Source organism: Marmota flaviventris, chromosome 10 (assembly GCF_047511675.1).
Source record: "Marmota flaviventris isolate mMarFla1 chromosome 10, mMarFla1.hap1, whole genome shotgun sequence".
NCBI lineage: Eukaryota > Metazoa > Chordata > Mammalia > Rodentia > Sciuridae > Marmota > Marmota flaviventris.
In genome coordinates, this window is record NC_092507.1 from 111,356,025 (window position 1) to 111,375,308 (window position 19,284).

General features: G+C 40.6%; 2 pseudogenes; one reads left to right on the plus strand and one right to left on the minus strand.

Annotated features, from left to right (window-relative positions):
* Nucleotides 1-9,368: 9,368 nt before the first annotated feature.
* LOC139707414 (ankyrin repeat domain-containing protein 33B pseudogene) lies at nt 9,369-10,123 on the minus strand (annotated as a pseudogene).
* Nucleotides 10,124-17,232: 7,109 nt separating this feature from the next.
* Nucleotides 17,233-18,890, plus strand: LOC139707415 (dual specificity protein phosphatase 4 pseudogene; annotated as a pseudogene).
* The last annotated feature ends 394 nt before the right edge of the window (nt 18,891-19,284 follow it).

A 19,284-nucleotide genomic window follows, 5' to 3' on the forward strand; every position in this document is an offset into this window, starting at 1 on the left:
CTTTTTTTTCCAGGTGTAGAGCCAAAGCCTTTTGTAGTTTGAGACCACCTGGTTGAGGCTAGGGAAATTTCACCTGCTGGATAAGCTGCTGGCATTCCTGCATTCCAGGTAGGTAACTGTGCACATATAGTGCTCTGAGCTAGTAACTGGTTAAAACCTGAATAATGAGAAACTTAGAGATTTCTTGAGACTGATTCAAGTTTTCCTTATACAAGTCTCTAATTCAGGGTCTACTTTCTCTGCAACTCTACACCCAACCCCGTTCCATCTCATCCGATCCCACTCCTCCACCAGTATCCTTTCTTTCCTGAATTCTTACAGCATTTAGTATCTCACTCCAGGACTTGGCAAGCCCCCCTTAATCTGCTACCGGGTTGATTAGTGTGCATTCACCTCAGCAGTCCAGCTATATCGTTTGGATCCACAGGATGAGTCAACATTGAGCATTTCTTTTATAATTGCCTGCTGGTACCTTGCGTTGAATTGACACATAGTAAAGACTCTGCAAACATTGGTTCTTGTTAATGTGCAGGATTCGATTTAAACTCAAAGGGAACTTGTGATACTCATTCCCAGAAATGCGAGTTGGGTATCAGAAAATCATGTTTGGTTAATGTTCACCAGCCTGGTATCCAGCATGTACATCTTCATCACAACAGGAAAGAGGGGGTCTAGAAAAAGACCAGATTCTCAAGAATTTTAATATTTTCCCTTTAGGATGAACTAAGGTGTGTCATGAACCAATCTAGTCATGTTATATTTTATTGCCTTTTAGAGATAGAAAGTTTTTATGTCACAGGCCCAGAAAGGTTGTGGCAATGTCATATTAGCTAGCAAATGGCAGAAATAAGAATTGAGGTACTCACCTTTACACTCAATGCTTTTTCCAACAATTTAGGGCTAGAGTGTGGCAGGAGTTCTCTCTAACTCTTGATCTTATGTTTTGGCAATCTTAAGTTAATTTTCTTACAAAGAATATTGTATTGACAACACTGTACTTATTTGTTTAGGCAAATTGAAACAATGACAACAAGGGCTCTCAGCTTGCTTTTGTTTTTACTGTATTATTTTGAATTCTCCTTTCCTCTCTTCACTGTCTATATTTAAGTTTTCTCATGTATTATGGGGGATTGCTTCTCCAAATTGATGTGTCTCAGATGACTTTTCTAGATGATAATGACTTATACCCCCAAGTAGAGCATAGCAGTTAAAAACACAGATCCTGGGACATCCAGTAAATGCCATCTATCATCTAAACTAAGAAATTTCCATAAAGATTAGCTTTAACCCTTCATTTGAATGAAGCATCTGATTCAAAAGAAGAGTCTAAATATACTAAGGGCTCATGAATTTGCTGCTACCATTTCTGGGAGTATGGTATCACACACTTGGTTTCCATCAAGTGTAGCCATAGTTGTGTGCTCTAAACCAGCTTTCAGAACTTCAAACTGGTGTTAAGGTGCCTTGATTAAGGAAGAGATTGCAGACCCAGCCAATGCAGTTCTATTCAAACTGCCTGGGTCATCTTTTAATAAGGCCTGTGCCACAACATGTGTCACCTGGACTCCCAGGGAATTCTTAAGCTTCTGATTCTTCTGACTAAGTGGGTCAAAAGAGACACTCCCTTGGGAAGCCATGGTCAGGCATGCAGTTTTTTCTCCCTTGAAGTCATCTGTGCACACATAGTGTTCATGCATGTGTATGTACCTGGTTGCTTCTGCACACAATCACCCAGTGACACACTGTGCTCATTGAAGTACAAAAGGGGCTGTACTTTGCACAGTCTTATTGCAAACTGTGTCAGAGTGAAGGAATTTAGTGTGCAGCACTGGCATTCAATGTCCCTTGAAAATCAAGTCAAATCAGTGCAGAGAGTGATTTTGGTATTTTTGTCCTCTCCCATTTCTTTAAATTAAAAAAAAAAAAATGCAGAAGCATTTTTTAAGCCACTTGTTTAAAATCTTAATGAAGACAAGTGAACTCAAGGGCACAGAAATGACTAGCTGACTCAAGAGTTATTATACAGATGCATAAAACAAGTTCTAAATGCATGCAGAAGTGGCAAATTAGGCAATTCTCATTTTAGAAATAACTGTGTTTGTTGTAAGTTCTTTGTGGCTAATGGCATCCCACTGCAAAGTTTTCTGGTGTTTCAATGACCATGACTTAGTTGTAATATAAGGATCTATCATGATTAATGTTTTCTGTTTTATAAGAATCTTGCATGACCAATGTTCCAGCCTTTATTTCCTTACAACACAGAGGCCCTCCAGGGGGTTGCCTGACTCAAAGCCAGTCTCATGTGTACCTAGTTGGCAGGAAACCAAGAACTGGGCATAAGGTTCAAAATCCAAACTACCACTCTCTTTGGAGGACTAGGACCCTAAGCCAACCAGTTCAGAATGTGTGAGACCATCTGAAATACTGTAAATGAAAAGCACTTCATCATGTAACAACCAACTGGGCTGGATTTTACAGCAGTGCCCAATCATTCTGAGCCATGTGGGGAATAACTGTAGTGTTAACAGAGGAGCCAGTATGACCCTGCATGTGCACATGGGGAAAGGGCCCAGGAGACTTGCATCAATGCATAACTCAAGCAAACTTAGGTGAAGGCAAATTATATAAAAAGGTCTTTCACCTATTAGGGGGAGCATGCAGGGGCTACCTTCTCCCTGCTTTGGGCTCATTCCCCAGACTCTAAGAGGCATTTCTTCATGGAAGTTGGAAGTCCTGATACTTCCCAACTGTCTGGAACAGCAGGTTTTGCATAATTTCTTGCCTGAGATCTGGCACCCTCCTGGTCCTCTGTCTCATCCACAGCAGCCTCTACCCCAGAGACCTGTAATCTGCTGACAACTGGGAAGGAATGGGCAGAGGCATCACAAATCCTATTTTGTCACAAACTCTCCTGAGCCATGGAATGAGCCTGGTGTCTCAGGAGTGCCCAAAGTGGAGGTGGTAATGGCACTGCAATTCTTCACATTCTGAGGTATCCTAGTGCTGCCAGGAGTCTGCTTGGGTAACCTGAGAACCCAAACCATGATGTCCATGATGTCAGTGATATTTCATGTGCATTTCTCTATAGGAAGCAGAGGCAGGAGCAGCTCCATGCTCTCCCTGCCCTTCTTGTTGGATTGGTGCTGGGCTGGCTGTGGGACACTTTAACCACATAGCAAGTAGAAAAATTACATCAGTGTCACTGAGTGTTGAGAGTCACAGCTGAAGGGGCCCCAGCAAACTTTCAGACTGCCAGCTGATGATTGGCTCACAGTGTCCCCAGCTATGTGTTGTGTGCACACTTGTGTTCTATGTTGTGTTTGTATGTACGTATGTCCATATATCATATATGATGAACGCTCATGAAAAAATGGATCCAAATATTTTTTTTTATTCATGTGATTTAAATGGTTTAATTTAAATTGGGTAAACAACTGTTGAGGATTGTTTTAATATGTGAACAAAAAAGGAGGTTAACAGATCTGTTTGTTTACTTTCACCTTTCCTTTTCATTATATTTAATAATTCTCTTCAAAATAATGTAAATTGTTAAGAAAATTGTTTTCTTTTAGTGCCTTCTGGAATGTTACATAATTTTTTCTTTAGCCATTATTGCCAGAATTCCTATCTTCATCCCAGTGCCGGTGAAGACAAAGATAAAACAAATCTACAGCTTCTGCAATAGCCATCACTGAACTGCTTGCAGAACTTGCCTGGACTATGTATCACTTGTATGCATTGTGAACTCACCTGTATGCATTGTGAACTATCTGTTGGTGCAGCAACTTGTGGTAGTGTTGGGGTATTTTTGCTGATGATGTCATTGGTGGTACAATTTCTCCAAAAGGAGCCGTCAATTGGCTTGGTGTATCTTCCTCCCTTCTGCTTGTCATGATCGTTCAGCTAAAATTTGGGGGCCAACAGAGTGAGGCAAAGAACCTCACCCCCCCGCTGGTACAAAGACCTATCCACAGGTGTGGCTGTATACTGGACCTGTAGTCAGTGATGGGTAAGATCCAATTGCAATGGTACCAACCTAAGACAGGAGGCTGACGCCTTGAGGTCAGCTCATCTGATAACGGGTAAGGACCATTTGTAGTATTGGACAACCTAAGGCAGGCACGGTCCCTAAGCCACATGCTTATTGTTTAAACAGAGAGGGGGAGATGTTGAGAGCCACAGCCAAAGGGGCCCCAGCAAACTTTCAGACTGCCAGCTGATGATTGGCTCACAGCGGCCCCAGCAACTTCTAGCTGATTGGCTCCTCTGCGGTGATGCTCATTGGGCTGTTTCCCCACCCTTTCAGACTACGGAACTGCTCATTGGGGGACTTTTTTTGGCTCTGCCCATGCGACCCAGCCAATCGGCCTCAAGAGCAGGAGGAGTGGGGGAGGTTGAGAGGCTTGTGGGAAGCCGGTGGTGGCAGTTGGGCTCTGAAGGTTTTTCCTGAGGAGCTGTTTTGTTTGGTGTGTGTGGTTCTAAAAATAAAGTTCATTTCTTTTGACAAGTGGCTCCTGAATTGTGCCCAGCCAGACTGCGGCAACTGAGTATCCTCCAGCATTAGACCTGAAGTAACCAGCTATGGAGGTAAAAGCAATGAATGGCCCATCTGTGTTGTCAAAGAGCAACCTCTGCTCACACAGAAGCAAGATTCAGGAATCTCACTTTAAAATCAGGAGCATTAACCATGTTTTAGAACTATTTATTCTGTCCAATTTGATCATAATTTACTCATGCCCTGAAAAGTATTAAAACGTACTTCAACTTTTCTCTAATTGTTTTTATATATAAATCCGATACTTATCTACTTGAAATTTGCTTTTAGAGTTAATAAACTTTCTGCATGGAAGCAGAAACCCCAAGCCTGTGCCATCTGTGCTGTCACATGTCAGGAGAGTAGTAGATCAGGCCACCCTTTCTAAAAGCAGGATAGGGTGAGGTGCTGAGATGCAGAATCCCAGCACAGGAGCATGAGGTGCATGATGCTCACTCATACTTGGGGACTCAGAGGTCTTGACCTAATAGGGTATCAGGGCCACCATAATGCTTCTTAGGAACCCTATTTTTCTGCTTTTTTTAGACCTCAGGACAGCTGGTGCCAAAAATGAGCAAGGAGTTTAACCAAATTGGGTGAAGAAAATGGGCCAAGAAAGACAAGGAACAGGGGAAGAAAAGAGAAAGTGAAGAGGATTTTAGGGAAGGAACTTGGAAGCTGGAGGGAAGACTGTGGTAGGTCACCACTCATCAGCACCTGTCCCCTGGAAAGATGGTGAATGGAGGGCAGACAGTCTGGGACTAGATGCAGCTGTTCAAAGTAATAAAAACACATGCAAATGGTGTCAGCTGGACTGTCAGGGAGACCAGGAGCTATTTCTCTCCATCTCAGGGACCATACAATCACATCTCTATGAATCCCATACCCAGAAAGAGGTCAAATTAACAATGTTGCCTAAGAACTGACTGGCCCACCTGAGCCCCAGCACTCCTCAGGGTGACCTAGGGGCTGATCACAAGGTCAGTTGACCCCCCACTTGCCTCCCTCACCTTTATCATAGGGACACTACCAATCTGAGGAGAATGGGCAGGAGGATTCCACTTGAGGATATCTGCCCTTGCACTCCCACAGATCCCTAACTTGAGAGAGGTATGAGTCCAAAGACCAACTGCTGAAAAACATCCAAACTTTGCTTCTTGACATCATGCACTGCCCCCCCCAAGCCTAGGCAGAGTGTTCACCTGCTGTACTGCAGCCCTCTCCAAAGAGACTAAAGAATAAGGGGAATCTCCTCCTCCTTAGTAAGAAGAAAAGGGAAGAGACATTGTCCTTGCAGTATAACAACTTTACTACCAAATATGCTTCCACGCAGACTGAGAAGTGCTGGGCACCTGATCCAGAAGCCACTTGGACCACACCTGTAGATATCAAAGAGAAGGACTTCCCAGGTAGTTTGGAAGTGATTTGATTCTGGAGAGAGGAACTGGAGAGAGTTTGCACCAGGCTCTGCACCAACTCTTCCCGCACTTGGGTCCTTTGGGATTCACAGTCACATTCTTCTGTCCCTAACCTACATCACAGCTAAGAACTGTCAGAGCTCTCCCAAGCATGTTTCATTCTCCTCACTTCACAATACTCATCAGATAATGACTGCTTCCACCCATCAGGAAAAATGGCAGGCTCAACTTCAAGTCTGCCAAAAAAACTGTTGTGCTGACCTCGGTTTGCTGATTTAGTGGATTTTCTAAACGCGCGTATCCTCAGAGCTATTCTGTGGACACCATCAGTATTATTGGCTATGCCTTATGCTGGTCAGGCATATTCTGTGCATCTGGACAAGACTAGAACAAACATGAAAAGAAGTCCCAGGTCACACACCTCACAATAACTCAGAAACTGAAGAAATCACCTGCCATACCATTGACAGTCCTCCCATCACTGGAGAGTCTGACAATGGGTTGTGGTGAGGTAGAGGGCTGGGTGGGACCAGGAATGTGCATTTCTAGTCAGGTAGCAGCAAAGAGCCACGGCTTGTCAGGGTGGGGCTCCATGCCATTCCCAGTGCCAGTATACCATGGTGCTTAAGAGGCAGGATTATTAGACAACCTGCTGGCAGCCAGACGCCAAATTAGCCAGAGAAGAATCTACCTAACACTGGCTGTTCCAATGACACTTAGGCATTCTTACAAAGTTGGAGCTTCTTATAGGAACTCAGGATGGGTGTCTAGGAAGAACAGTCTCTAAATCAGTGAGACTAGAATCTGCAGTTGTCAACACAGGCTGCAGTGTAGTCTCCTGGGAACTCAAACACTGATGTCCAGTTCCCCCAGAGCAACACAGCAACAGTCTCTTCATTAGGAGTAAGGGTGGGAAATGTTGCAAAGCTGCCAGGTGGTCCCCAGGGCATCCAGTCTTGAGAATTACAAAACAGAGGCCATTTGGCACTGCCTGGCTGGGCCCTCAGCTGATGAGGGAGGGGCTTGTGGTAAGATAGGTGAAGCTATGGATTCCATAGACATGGAATGAAGATGTCACAATGCCAAGGACACAGTACAACTCCAAAGATAATGGAGGTCATTGGAAGCCCTGTTCTCCAAGGTGGTGTGACCAACCTCAATTTCTAAGCCATGGGGTGTTCCAAATCCAACAAACATCGGTAGTTCTAAAGGTGGGTAAGGAGTCTGAGGCATTCATCCTGGTGCCTTTCTGGGATTTAGGAGAAATGTGCTAAAATCTGATTTTGCAACATGGTATTTTTATCTCAGCAGTCTCTCCATCAGCCTGGGTGCAGCCTTATGATCTGTTAAGTTGGGAAGGGATAGTGTGAAATCTTTGATAAGCTCCACACCCAGAAGTGCCAATAGGAAGCAGCAAGTAGAACCAAGTACCAGCCCCTGCCTGCATCATGAGACAGACAGGTACATGTCAGCATGAATCCAGGGTTATTGTAAAGAGCTTTCAAACAGTGTACAATAGTTTCAATTTATGTCACCAGTATTTAAATGAACATTTAAATAAAGTGCATATGTGACCGATACTTTAAAATCCACTAAAAATTTCTCAGTGCTTTAGAGATAAACACATAGACAGAAAACTCCGCTGAGAGCTCAGGACCCAGGCAAATCACATCTGTGTCCTGCTAATAACCTCACATCCTGGAAATTTTATAAAGCTGGCATGAGGATGAACTTAACATCAGGGACAGTTATCAAAAGAAAAATAAAAGTAAACTCCACTTGAGCCTGGAAGAGATGGCTGCCCTGAAGTGCCGAGTACTCTTAGAAATTTGCCTAAAACATCTAACTTAATACTCAACTCTAACCACCTGCTTCTAAAAATCATCCTCCTGCCCACTTCAGCAACTTCATCACTCTGGTTTTCTCATCCTTTTTGCATAGTTTTTGCCTTTTAAGGATACACAGATTTGACTTATCTAAGGGCATATGACTTAATTTTCTATTTCTACTAATCACTTTTTAAACTTACCCCTCTTATTAAAATTCAATTTTTTTTCTTATAACTAGTTAAAGATTTACTAAGTGGTGTATCCAAAGTCTCTGTTTAAAATGAATCTAGCTGGAAATGCAAGTTTATTTATGCATTATTTCATAAATTTTGACAATGATTTTTATTATTACTGTATGGCCAAGAGAGATTGAAAATAAGATACACTGAAATCTGAATTGTTTCCCTTGATCATTTTGCTGTAAAAGCCAAAGCTTTCATCAAATAAAAACAAATATACAGCATCAATTAATCAAATTAATTGGAAAACATAGTGCAAATTTGCACCCACAATTAGATGGAAAAGGTAAAAGCCAAAACCAATGGTAAAAAGACGGAGAACCCATGAGTTCTGTGTGTATTCATACAGCCACCACAAATATTTTAATCCAAGGGTCTTGGGGCACATGTATTTAAACTTCTTTAAATACAAAGAGCTACATCACCTGTAAAATGGTGCAGATTGGTGAATAATGAATAAAAATACAAAATAATGCAAAAATACTGCCTTTTGATAAATTGTTATTTTTTTTTAAAATTTCTTAATTGATGTTCTATAAATGGTGTCATTTAGGTAAATTGTCCTTTAGGTGTATTGATTGCTAGGAGAATGGTGTTAGACAAATCAGTTTGTAGTGTTCCCAGTTAGAAACAGCTTCATCACTTCCTAGATTCTGGGAAGAAGTCTGTTAGGAGAGGATGTGCAGGACTGGCAGAGCACACTGCAGGAGCCCAGTGCATCCTTCTGTGCATCCATCCTGGGGCCCCCTCCCTGTGTTTCTCCCCTTCCCTGCATGTCTCAACTTCTTGCATGACCCCACCCACCTCCTAGCTGAGGCTTTGCACCAATTCCACAGCTGCTAGCCTGACACAGGGCCTCTGCTCAACAGACCCCCTCATGTTCTTTTCCTCCAGCGTGGTGCCCACCCCTTTCCTTCTGTGCTTCTGCCTGGTGCTTCCTCTCTGCCCCTTCTGCCTTCTCCCTTTCTTCCTTGGCCTCCTTCTACTGCTGCTTGGGAATCTGCAGGTGGGTGCTGTCTTGGTGCTGCCCTTGAGGGCTATCCAGTCCCCCGAAAAATGGGTGCCTGCACCTTGCTGATGTGGATTCTGAGGACCACACACCTGGCCATTCCTCTGATGCAGGAGCTTGAGGGGCAGGAGGCTGGCCTTCCACCTGGCAGAGGCTGACCCCTGGGCCCCTGGAAGGTAAAGGGATGGGGTGCTGACTCTTGGAACCTCCTCTCTGGAGGCCCTCTGGGCCTCAGAAGTCTGCTATTGTTGTTCAGTGCCTTCCTCCTCATCCCTCTCTTGGGCAAGGGTGTCCTGGTTCCCCCAGCTGCTAGGATTTCCTTACTGCCTGCTGCCTTTTTCACCCACAGGAAAGGTCCTCAGAGCTCACAGTTTGGCAGATGATGGCCACAATTGGACTGTAAAAGCTTATGCTCATCCTGATCATATTGTCTAGGATGCTCCCATCCTCCAGGCCCCAGCTGGAGTGCTAGGTCAGCATGGACCACACAAACTCAGTGAGTCTCTGCAAGCATTTTGGGGAGGCTGTAGGCTTCAGAACTTCCTCACAGGCCAGCAGCAGCTCTAGCCTGTACTTTTCCCCAAACTGTTTGGGAGAGGGTTGCATGTAGCCTCCACCCAGTCTATGTAAGTGGCTCACTTCTGGGGGGATATTTCATGAGGGATCTCCCTTCCATGTATATCTGCCCCTGCATCAGGACTCTGGCACACTCCATTTAGCCCTGCATGGTGACTTTCATCATGGCAGTGAAGCTGAACACGTTCCTTCTTTCAAGATCAAGACCAGAGAAATAGTTCAACAGGTAGTTGGTGATGGTGGGGTGTCCTGCAGGCACAGCTGTGATTAGGGCCATGTTCTCCTCGTTGCCTTGCCAGTTGATGTCTTATGGGGGCACTCTGCTAAGATCACCACAGTGTCCACAAAGCAGACAACAAAAAGGCCCATCAAGCACTGCAGTTGGTCCCCTGCACCTGCTCATCTCGAGGACCCCACTGCACCAGTGTTTGAAGGAGCCCTAAATCCTTGGCACAGCCAGTGCACAGGAAGGTGGCCTCCTCCAGGACATTCTCCAGGGTGCTGTCCCTGCTCACCATACTGCATTTCTCGTCACTTTCAGAAAGATAGAAGGAATCATCAGAAGTGATTCTGCCTTGTGTCTGCCAGAGTATTCTTCTCTTCACATTTTAGCTTGTCTGAAATTGGGATGCATCTCATTACCAGCAACCAGTTGATAGTCACAGAATTATCCCAGATTGTGCACATGTGAATTATAGCTTATAGTGGTATCCCCTTGACTGACCTGCATAACATTAATATAAAAAATGCCAGGTTTGATTGGCATTGTAAAATGGCTTCAAAAATATTACCCTATGACTCAAGTTTATCATATATGCAGAAAAACATGGAAACAGAGCAGCAGGGTAGAACTTTGATATTAGTGAAACACATACTCAGTGTTAGCAGAACTGATCACCATTTCATATTTTCTTGAGTAGCACTCACAAAATATTTTGAGAGCTAACATAGGAAGATAAGCACAAATAGATGAAGTTGAACTACATTTTGTCAGTGAGGCCTTGCAAAAGGTTGTCTATCTCATGCCAATCAATGAAGTTGAAGGCAAAGAAAATTACTGTCTCATATGTGAGACAGTGCAAGAAGGTTCAGATGAGAAATGACTGAAAGATTGTCTTGATCTAATCAGTGAATTAGTTGAGTGGTAAACTCAAGGCAGGTGGGGTGTGGCTGGAGGAAGTTGTTCATTGGAGGCATGTGTATGAGGTATACATTTTGAATCTGGAGAAAAGAGTTTCTCTCTCTGCTTTCTGATCATTATGTAAGTTGCCTCCTAAGCCACACTCTTTATCCATTGATATTAAATTTATGTCTAATTACACATGAATATTCATATTATTACATATGCTTTATATTAATGTAGTTTTATGTATAGAACTAAATTTAGGAATAGTGTAGGGTTAGACATAGGGCTAGGGAATGAATATGTATATCTCAAAAGCATGAATATTCATAAGAATGTGCACGTGAAAATGTGTATGAAAATATATATGTTTTGAAATAGGCAAGGGTTTAATTTGAATCATAATACACATTTTTAATTTGCAAATGCAGAGATAAATTATATAAAACATATTGATATGTATGCAAATATACCATTGAAAATTGAATATATAAGTCAAAATATACATAAACATATTACTACATACACATTCATGTAAAATTAACTATAGAGATATTTTGAGAGTTAATATTAAATTATAGCTTGGGTTAAAGTTAGAGAATGAATATGTAAATCAAAAACAAAAATATAATTACACATGAAAATATATGTAAGTGTACATTTTTCAAATGGAGAAGGATTTAAGAGGAGATATAAATACACTTTTTTAAAAATTGTAAACACAGATAAATGTATATTAATATGTAAATAATACTTATGAAATGGACGTGTCTAATTAACAAAAATATTCATATTATTATATTTGATGCTATATTAATATTTTTAGGTATATTGTTAAATTTAGGATTACTATTGTTTTTAGGATTAGGGTTAGGAATTAATATATATATTGAAAATCATGAATATTCATAAGAATGTACATGCGTATATTTGTATGGCAACATATATCCCTATATATGGGTTTGTTTTTTTGGAGGGGTGTTACCAGGGATTGAACTCAGGGGCACCCTTGACCACTGAGCCACATCCCTAGCACTATGTCAATTTTTATTCAGAGAGTCTTACTGAGTTGCTTATTGCCTTGCTTTGCTGAGGCTGGTTTTGAACTCCAGATCATCCTGAGACTCCAGAGCCACTGGGATTACAGGTGTGTGTCACTATGCCCCTGGTATATGTTTGAAATAGGGAAGTGAGTCTTATAAATACACATTTTAAAATTGCAATTGTAGAGATAAATTTTATATATGCATAACCAAGAATATATATGTGAATATACCATTTGTAATTGAATATCTAAGTTGAAATACACATACACATTCATATATTTATGTAAATAGGTTTAGGTATAAGGGTGTTGTGAGAGTTAGTATTAAATTATGGCTTGGGTTAGGGTTGATGTTTGGGAATGAATAAGTTTTTCAGAAAACATGAATATTAATGAGCATATACTTGTGAAAATATCTATGAAAATATATATAAACACATATGCTTTAAAACAGTGAAAGGTTTAATGTGAGTTGTATGAATATACATTTCTTATTTTGCAAATGCAGAAATAGAAAATATATATTAATACAAAAATATGTGAATATGCCATTGATAATTGAATATATGTATCAAAATACACAAAACATTTATGTAAGTACATAGGCTTTTATGTAAAATTAGATTTACTCAAAGTGGTATGCATAGGATTAGTATTAAATTATGGCAAGAGTTAGCAATATGGCTATGGAATGAATATGTATATCAAAAAACATGAATATTTCTAAGAATGTACATGTGAAAGTATATAAAAATATATTTTTTGAAATAGAAAAGAGTTTAACGTGAGATGTATACATACACTTTTTAAATTTGTGAATACACAAATAAATATGCATATATTATATATGCAAATATATTTTTGATAATTGAATATATATGTCTCATTACACATGTATATTCACAATTTTATGTATGCTTCTATACTAATGTAGATTCAGGTATAAGGTTATATTTAGGTTTAGTGTTAAATTTTGTGCAGGGTAATGGTTAGGGTTAGTAAAAGAAATGCATATGAAAAACCAAGAATACTCATTAGAATAACTCATGAATATAAGTATGAAAATATAAATAAATATATATGTTTTGAACTAGGGAAGGTTTTATTTTTTATTTATTATTTAAAAAAATTTAGTTGTTGATAGACCTTTATTTTATTTATTTATATGCAGTGATGAGAATCAAACCCAGTTACTCACACATGCCAGTAAATTGCACTACCACTGAGCCCCAGCCCCAGCCCTGAACTAAGAAAAGTTTTAACATAACACATATTGTGAACTCTAGAGCGTTCGGGTCCCTGGGTAAGGGTCGCGAAATAACCAGGACACAGGGGATGCAGAGCAAAGGCAGCAATTGCAACTGCATGCTGAGGTTTATTTGCAAGTTCCTTTTATCTACTTCTTCTAACAAAGCAAGCAATTCTTCAATATCACGTTACCCACATTGCCCAAATATCATGCCTCAGCGGATACACAGAGCTAAATTCAGATCGTTCCTGTTTATTTGATAAGTACCCTCTTAAAGTTCTTTGTAGACATTATCTAATCCCCCGAGGATGCATTTGTTTCTTTAGAATGTACTGTTCCCAGGATAAGTATGCAGGAAGCTTCTTCCTCTTGGCCAAACCATGCAGAACTTGTGACTTGCGATAAGGGGAAGAGAACTTTTCCTCCTCCTAACTGAGGTTTGCCTCAGCTGACCTAAATCACAACCACAGCTCTTGCAAAATGTCAGGCCTGAGGGAGCTAAACTCTGCACACTCAAACCCCAACAACATATGAATACAGATTTTTAAAAATAGGACTGCACAGATTTATTATATATATGAATATATACTGATACATATTCTAATATAACATTGATACCTGTATACATAATTATTTACAAATGAATATTAAAATTATTATATATGCATTTATTTAAAGGTAGATTTAAGTATACAAGTAAATATAGGGTTATTATCACTTTCAAATTTTGGTTTACATTTACGTTTATCTTTAGGGAATAAATATACTTGTTGGAAAAATGAATACACCTAAGAATGTGCATGGTAACATTTGCATAAAATTAACATAAATATATGTTTTGAAATAGGGAAGGGTTAATATGAAATATAAATACAAATTTTTAATATGCAAATGCAAAGATAAATTTTATATATGTATATATAATAACACTTCTGCAAATATAAGTGATAAATGTGTATGTAAATATAAATACATATGAGTATTCATATAAGTATATATGCTTTTATCTGAAAGTAGGGTAGTTATAGGGGTAAAACTATGGTTAGTACTAAATTTTGTATATAGTTAGGGTTAGGGAATGAATAAGTATATTGAAAAATAATATTTTAAGAATGCACATGTGCAATTTTGATGTTTTGGAATTCTGAAGGGTTAAATGTGAGATTTAGGAAGACACATTTTTAATTTGTGAAAGCAGATATATGTATATATATGTATATAAAAATGTATATATGAAATATACCAATGACATGAATGCAAGTCAAATTACACATAAACATTAGGCAATGAATAGGTATATTGAAAAACAAGTAATTATAAGAATGTACATGTAAAAATGTGCATTAAAATACATAGAAATATATGTTTTGAGATAGGAAAAGGTGTGAGATGTATAAATACACATTTATTAATTTCCAAATGTACAGATAAATTATATGTGAACATATATAAATACTTATGTATACAATTATCAATTGGATATTTGAATATGTATGTAAGAATATTCATATTACTATATATGCTTTTGAATGGGGTAAATTTAGGATTAGTATTAAATATTGTGTAGGGTAAAGGTTAAAGTTAGGGTATGAGTATATATATAAAAGAAACATGAATATTCAAAAAATATGCATGTGAAAATACATATAAAATATATTTGAAAAATGAACACGGACCTAGTAAAAAAGGACATTATATGGAGAAATGATGACAATAACTAAAGGAAATCCACTGCCATATATACAGTTGGAAACATATATGTTTAATATATAATAATAGAAAAGAGAAAAAGTACAAGGGAAAAAAAGTTTATCTCAGGTATTTTGAAGCAGTGAAGGCAAGATAACAAATGCAATCATAAAGCAAGTCTCAAAATTTCCTCAAGGATTTATTGAGAATAGATGATTTGAACATAGAATTAAATTAAGAGTCAACAATAAAAAATAAGTGAAAGATCATCAGAAGTTTCAAATAAAGCAAAGACTTTTTATAAAAAATATATATGGGGTAAAGAAAAACATTACAAGGAAAATTGGAAATGCTTTTGAGCTGACAGATAACAAAGATTCAACAGATCAAAGCAATAGGAGGCTGATGAAGCAGTTCATAATTCCACCTGCTTACATTAGAAAAAGACACAGGGATAAAATCAGTGTTGACACTGATCATGCAACTTGAGAAGCACTAATAATAATTTATTTCTAATAATAAATGTACATGGAGTCCAGGGCCAGTGGATGTACCATATACCAACGTGGGATCACAAAGAGTGCAGCACCATAGCAGGCAGATGTGCAAGTGGCCAGGAGCTGAATGGTGTCTTGAAGATGTGTGCAGGTCACCTGAAGATCTTGACTTTGTTGTCACTGAGAGGCAGGATGGGGTGGAAGAGAAAGGAAGGGAAAGGACTATTTCTTAGTTATTTGTGCTGCTGGATCCTGGGCACATTGACCACAACCATAGAACTTTTTTTTTTTTTCCTCTGATGTGTGGTTTGGTCTTTGGAGCATTTTTCTTCTAGGCCTACTCTCTGTGACACAGGCCACATTTCATAAGGTGCTCCTGGAAACTCTGGTACAATTCAGATTTTTCTTTAGTGAATAATCTGGCAAGATCATGGAGGAAAGCAATTACTTAGGCATAGACCTGAAATGAATCCTTTGTACTTGGAAGCACCATCTTCTCTCTCTTGCATATATTATAGTTTTTAATTTTAGGCAGATTACTGGAAGTATACTAATATAATTTTGCATAATTAAACTCCTGTTAGGAGACTCTTTTCAAAGGCCCTCTTTTGATTGAAATGGGGACTCCACTGTTCAGGTCTCCTTGAATTCTAGAAGTGCAAGAGAGTTGGGGGTGGGACAGAGTCCTTGCCTGGTGACAGCTCCTGTGAAGAGCATCTGGGGAGCCATGTTGAAGCCTGACCTGGACTAAAGCCATTTTAAGGAGCCATTCCAGAAGGAGCAATGGTTTTGGAGAAAGAATGATGTACTTCTTTGGGAAAGGCTGGGGGAGCAGGGAAGGAAAAAGTTACTTCATTTGCAGTGTTGTTGAACAGTGCTGTCATTGAGTGCCAGATTAGAGGTCCTTTCAAACTTGGCTAGAAAGGAGGACATTTTTAAAGCCCTTGAAGAGGCTATGTGGCAAAAAACATCTCTGTTCACCCATGAATGACTTCAAGCCTCAATGTCACCATCAAGTCATAATGCTCTTTCTCACCCAGAATAACAGGCCCAGGTTCACTACATATGCTTCCATGAACTGTTAACCTGTGTTGGCATGGTTTGTCCTGTCTGCCTGTCTCAAAGCCCCATGATTGGGTGAGGCTTACTGTTTTCAGAAAAGCCATTGGTGCCCTTGCATGGGTGCTCTGCTTCCCTGGGAGCTGCATGGCTGAACAGTGGGTTGAAAGAAAAGCATAAAGGGGCTGGGGTTTCTGGGCAGTGGACCCATGTACAGGCAGCACTCTTGGACATTCCCACTTTTTCCTTAATTCCTGGAAATCTTAAATGCATCTTCCCTTCTTTTCAATTGTTTATCTCAGGTATTTTGTCACTGTGTTGACAAGTGATCTAATACAAGCAAAAAGAGAGTCTCAAAATTTTCTTATGGATGTTGTTCAGAGTAGATGATTTGATAACAGAACTAAATGATGAGTCAACAAAGTAAACCTTGTGAAAAATCACCAAAAGTTTTGAAATGAAGCAAAGCATTTTAATAAAATATACATATGGGGTAAAGATAAAACTTACAAGGAAATTTGGAAATAATTTTGAGCAGAAGATAACTGACATTGAACCAATCAACAGCAACAGGATGCATCTTAAGAAGTTCTTAAAGTACTGCTTCTACTTCAACTTGCTTACATTAGAAAAAGATATATGGATGGATAAAATAAATGTTGTCTCTGATCATCCACCTTGAGTAGTTACAAAAACAAAACAAAAACAAAACAAGAAGGAAGAAATTAGAACAAAGTGGATGGAAAAAGATAATAAGGGCCTACCCTTATTATCTTTTTCCAAGTAAAATAAAGACAGGAGAAAATGATGACACCATAAAGAAAAACAAGAAAACAGAAAAGAATTTCTCAAAAAGTTCACTAAACTTTATGAGGACAAGAACAAGTAAGAGAAAAGCACAATGAGCAATACCAAATACAAAAGTTATCTGAATTGATCCTATGATGTTACAATAACTTAGTACTATGTATACTCTTGTAATGCTGTATGATATGAAAAACAATTATCTCAATGACAACATAGATGACAAGCATCTTGCCAAACCAATTATTAAACTTCCTCCAAGAAAAAGTGGATGCAGTGCCCAGAGCTCTGGCGGATGCAAGGGGAAGAGCAGCAATGAGCTGTCTGCAGCCCAAGGTGCAGGAGCAGCAAAACACGTTTGAGGCAACAACAGGAAGGAGCCAGCTCTACTCTCCCTTCAACACACTCACTTCCGCTGCCACCCCCTAGTGAGTGCAAGATCATGCAAGGCACCTGAGGCTGCTAGGACTGCTATGTAACCTGAACATGAAGGAGGAAGGTGACCCAATAGGGGTCTGGCCGCCCAAGCCTCGGGGAACCAAGTTGGTGGTCACTTCTGAAGGCTCCTTCTCTTAACCCTTGTTCGCCCATTCCTGTTGCCTGGCTGGCCTGGGTGACTATTGATCGCCCCAGTTCCTACACTCCATGGTGATGGATGGCAATGTGCTCAAAAGGCTGATGAAGCTAAGTGAGAACCACCAAGGCAGAGGTTGGGAGCTGGTGGTTGCGATGGGTTGAGGGACGGGGTGGATGGTGCAGTGAGTGGCGGCAGCTGGGCTGACAGCAGGGGCAGCCCCCAACCCTGGGGCTGGGGAGCATCAGCAAACGCTTGCTACTCTATTTTTTGCATACCTTTCGTATTGGAGGTTCGGTCCACCTCCTTTGATACAACACCCAGGACAATAGGAGGAACAAAGGCTCCATGAGTCTGGAGTCCATCCTGCACGCCCAAGAGGAAGTGCGCCCTCTTGTGCTCTATCCTCTACTTGGCTGTCATCCTCTACTTTGAGTGGAGCTCGCATGCCAAGGGCTCAGAGAGGATTGCACCATGACCCTAGTAGTGCATGCACTCCATTCTAAGCCTCAGTGAGCAGACATCTATATTCTCAAACGTGGCTGTGAGAAGTTTTCCTCTGCTTACACAGAATTCTGTTCCAAAACCAACAACCCGGCAGACATCCCACCAGTGCCACTGAGTCCTGTCACCTGGGCTGCAGTTCCAGTGGAACTGCTCTGTGCATCCAGGCGGAGGGGTCCCTTGGAGATTCTTTGGTTCCTCTACTTCCATGGTGCCTTCCACGCTGCCTGGATAGACATGCTGAACGCCTTAGGGATCACAGCCCTGTTGAATGTCTCCTCCAAATGCCCAAACCACATGGAAGGATGCTACCAGTACAAACACATCTGGTGGAAGACAACCACAAGTCCGACATGGGCTCCTGGTTCATGGAAGCCATGGAGTAGGACTGTGCAGTGAAGGACTGCCCTTGTCCAGGGATGGTGCACTGCTAAAAAGGCTTTGTGTGCTCTGCTACCATCTGCTTGGCTTAGCAGATGACAAAGGAGCAGCTGAGGCTGGAGAAGGCCTTGAGCTGCATGGAGCAGCTGTCCCAGGTACTGGCCACATCCTGCCCCTCCAGGCCCGCCAGCCCTTCAGGCCCTTTAGGGGAGCTGCAAGCCCATCTCCACCCTTACCTCAAAATTTGTCTTCAGCTTCCCTATCTTCCTGGGTGTGCACTCGGCCCTCAGCCGACTGCTGGACCTTCTCAGCCTCAGCACTACCTCCCCCAGCACTCGGAGCCACAAACCTAACCCCTAAAACCAAGGTGCTGCCAGCAAGGGATGCAAGATCCTCGTGTGGGACTGAACAATATATAAATTTGTTTCAAGAGTACATAATGAGTCTAATGTCTACTATGGCAGATATCTTTTTCTCCATTTATCATGCCTTCTACTACTGCAAAGACAAGTGCAGTTTCCCAGTCTCATCTGAAGTAAGAGTTCCAATTGGCATTGATTCTTCAATGAGATGAATTCATGTGAGACAAACCTACAGTGCATATGGGCAATTCGGGGTAGGAGTGGCATGTAGGTAATTGTGTTCTTTTGAAGACAGTGAGTGTCCAGTGGAACTGCTCTGTGCATCCAGGAGGTAGGATCCCTTGAAGTTGGGTTCCTGGCAGCAAGGTGTTAAGTGGCACAAGTTGGGGGGA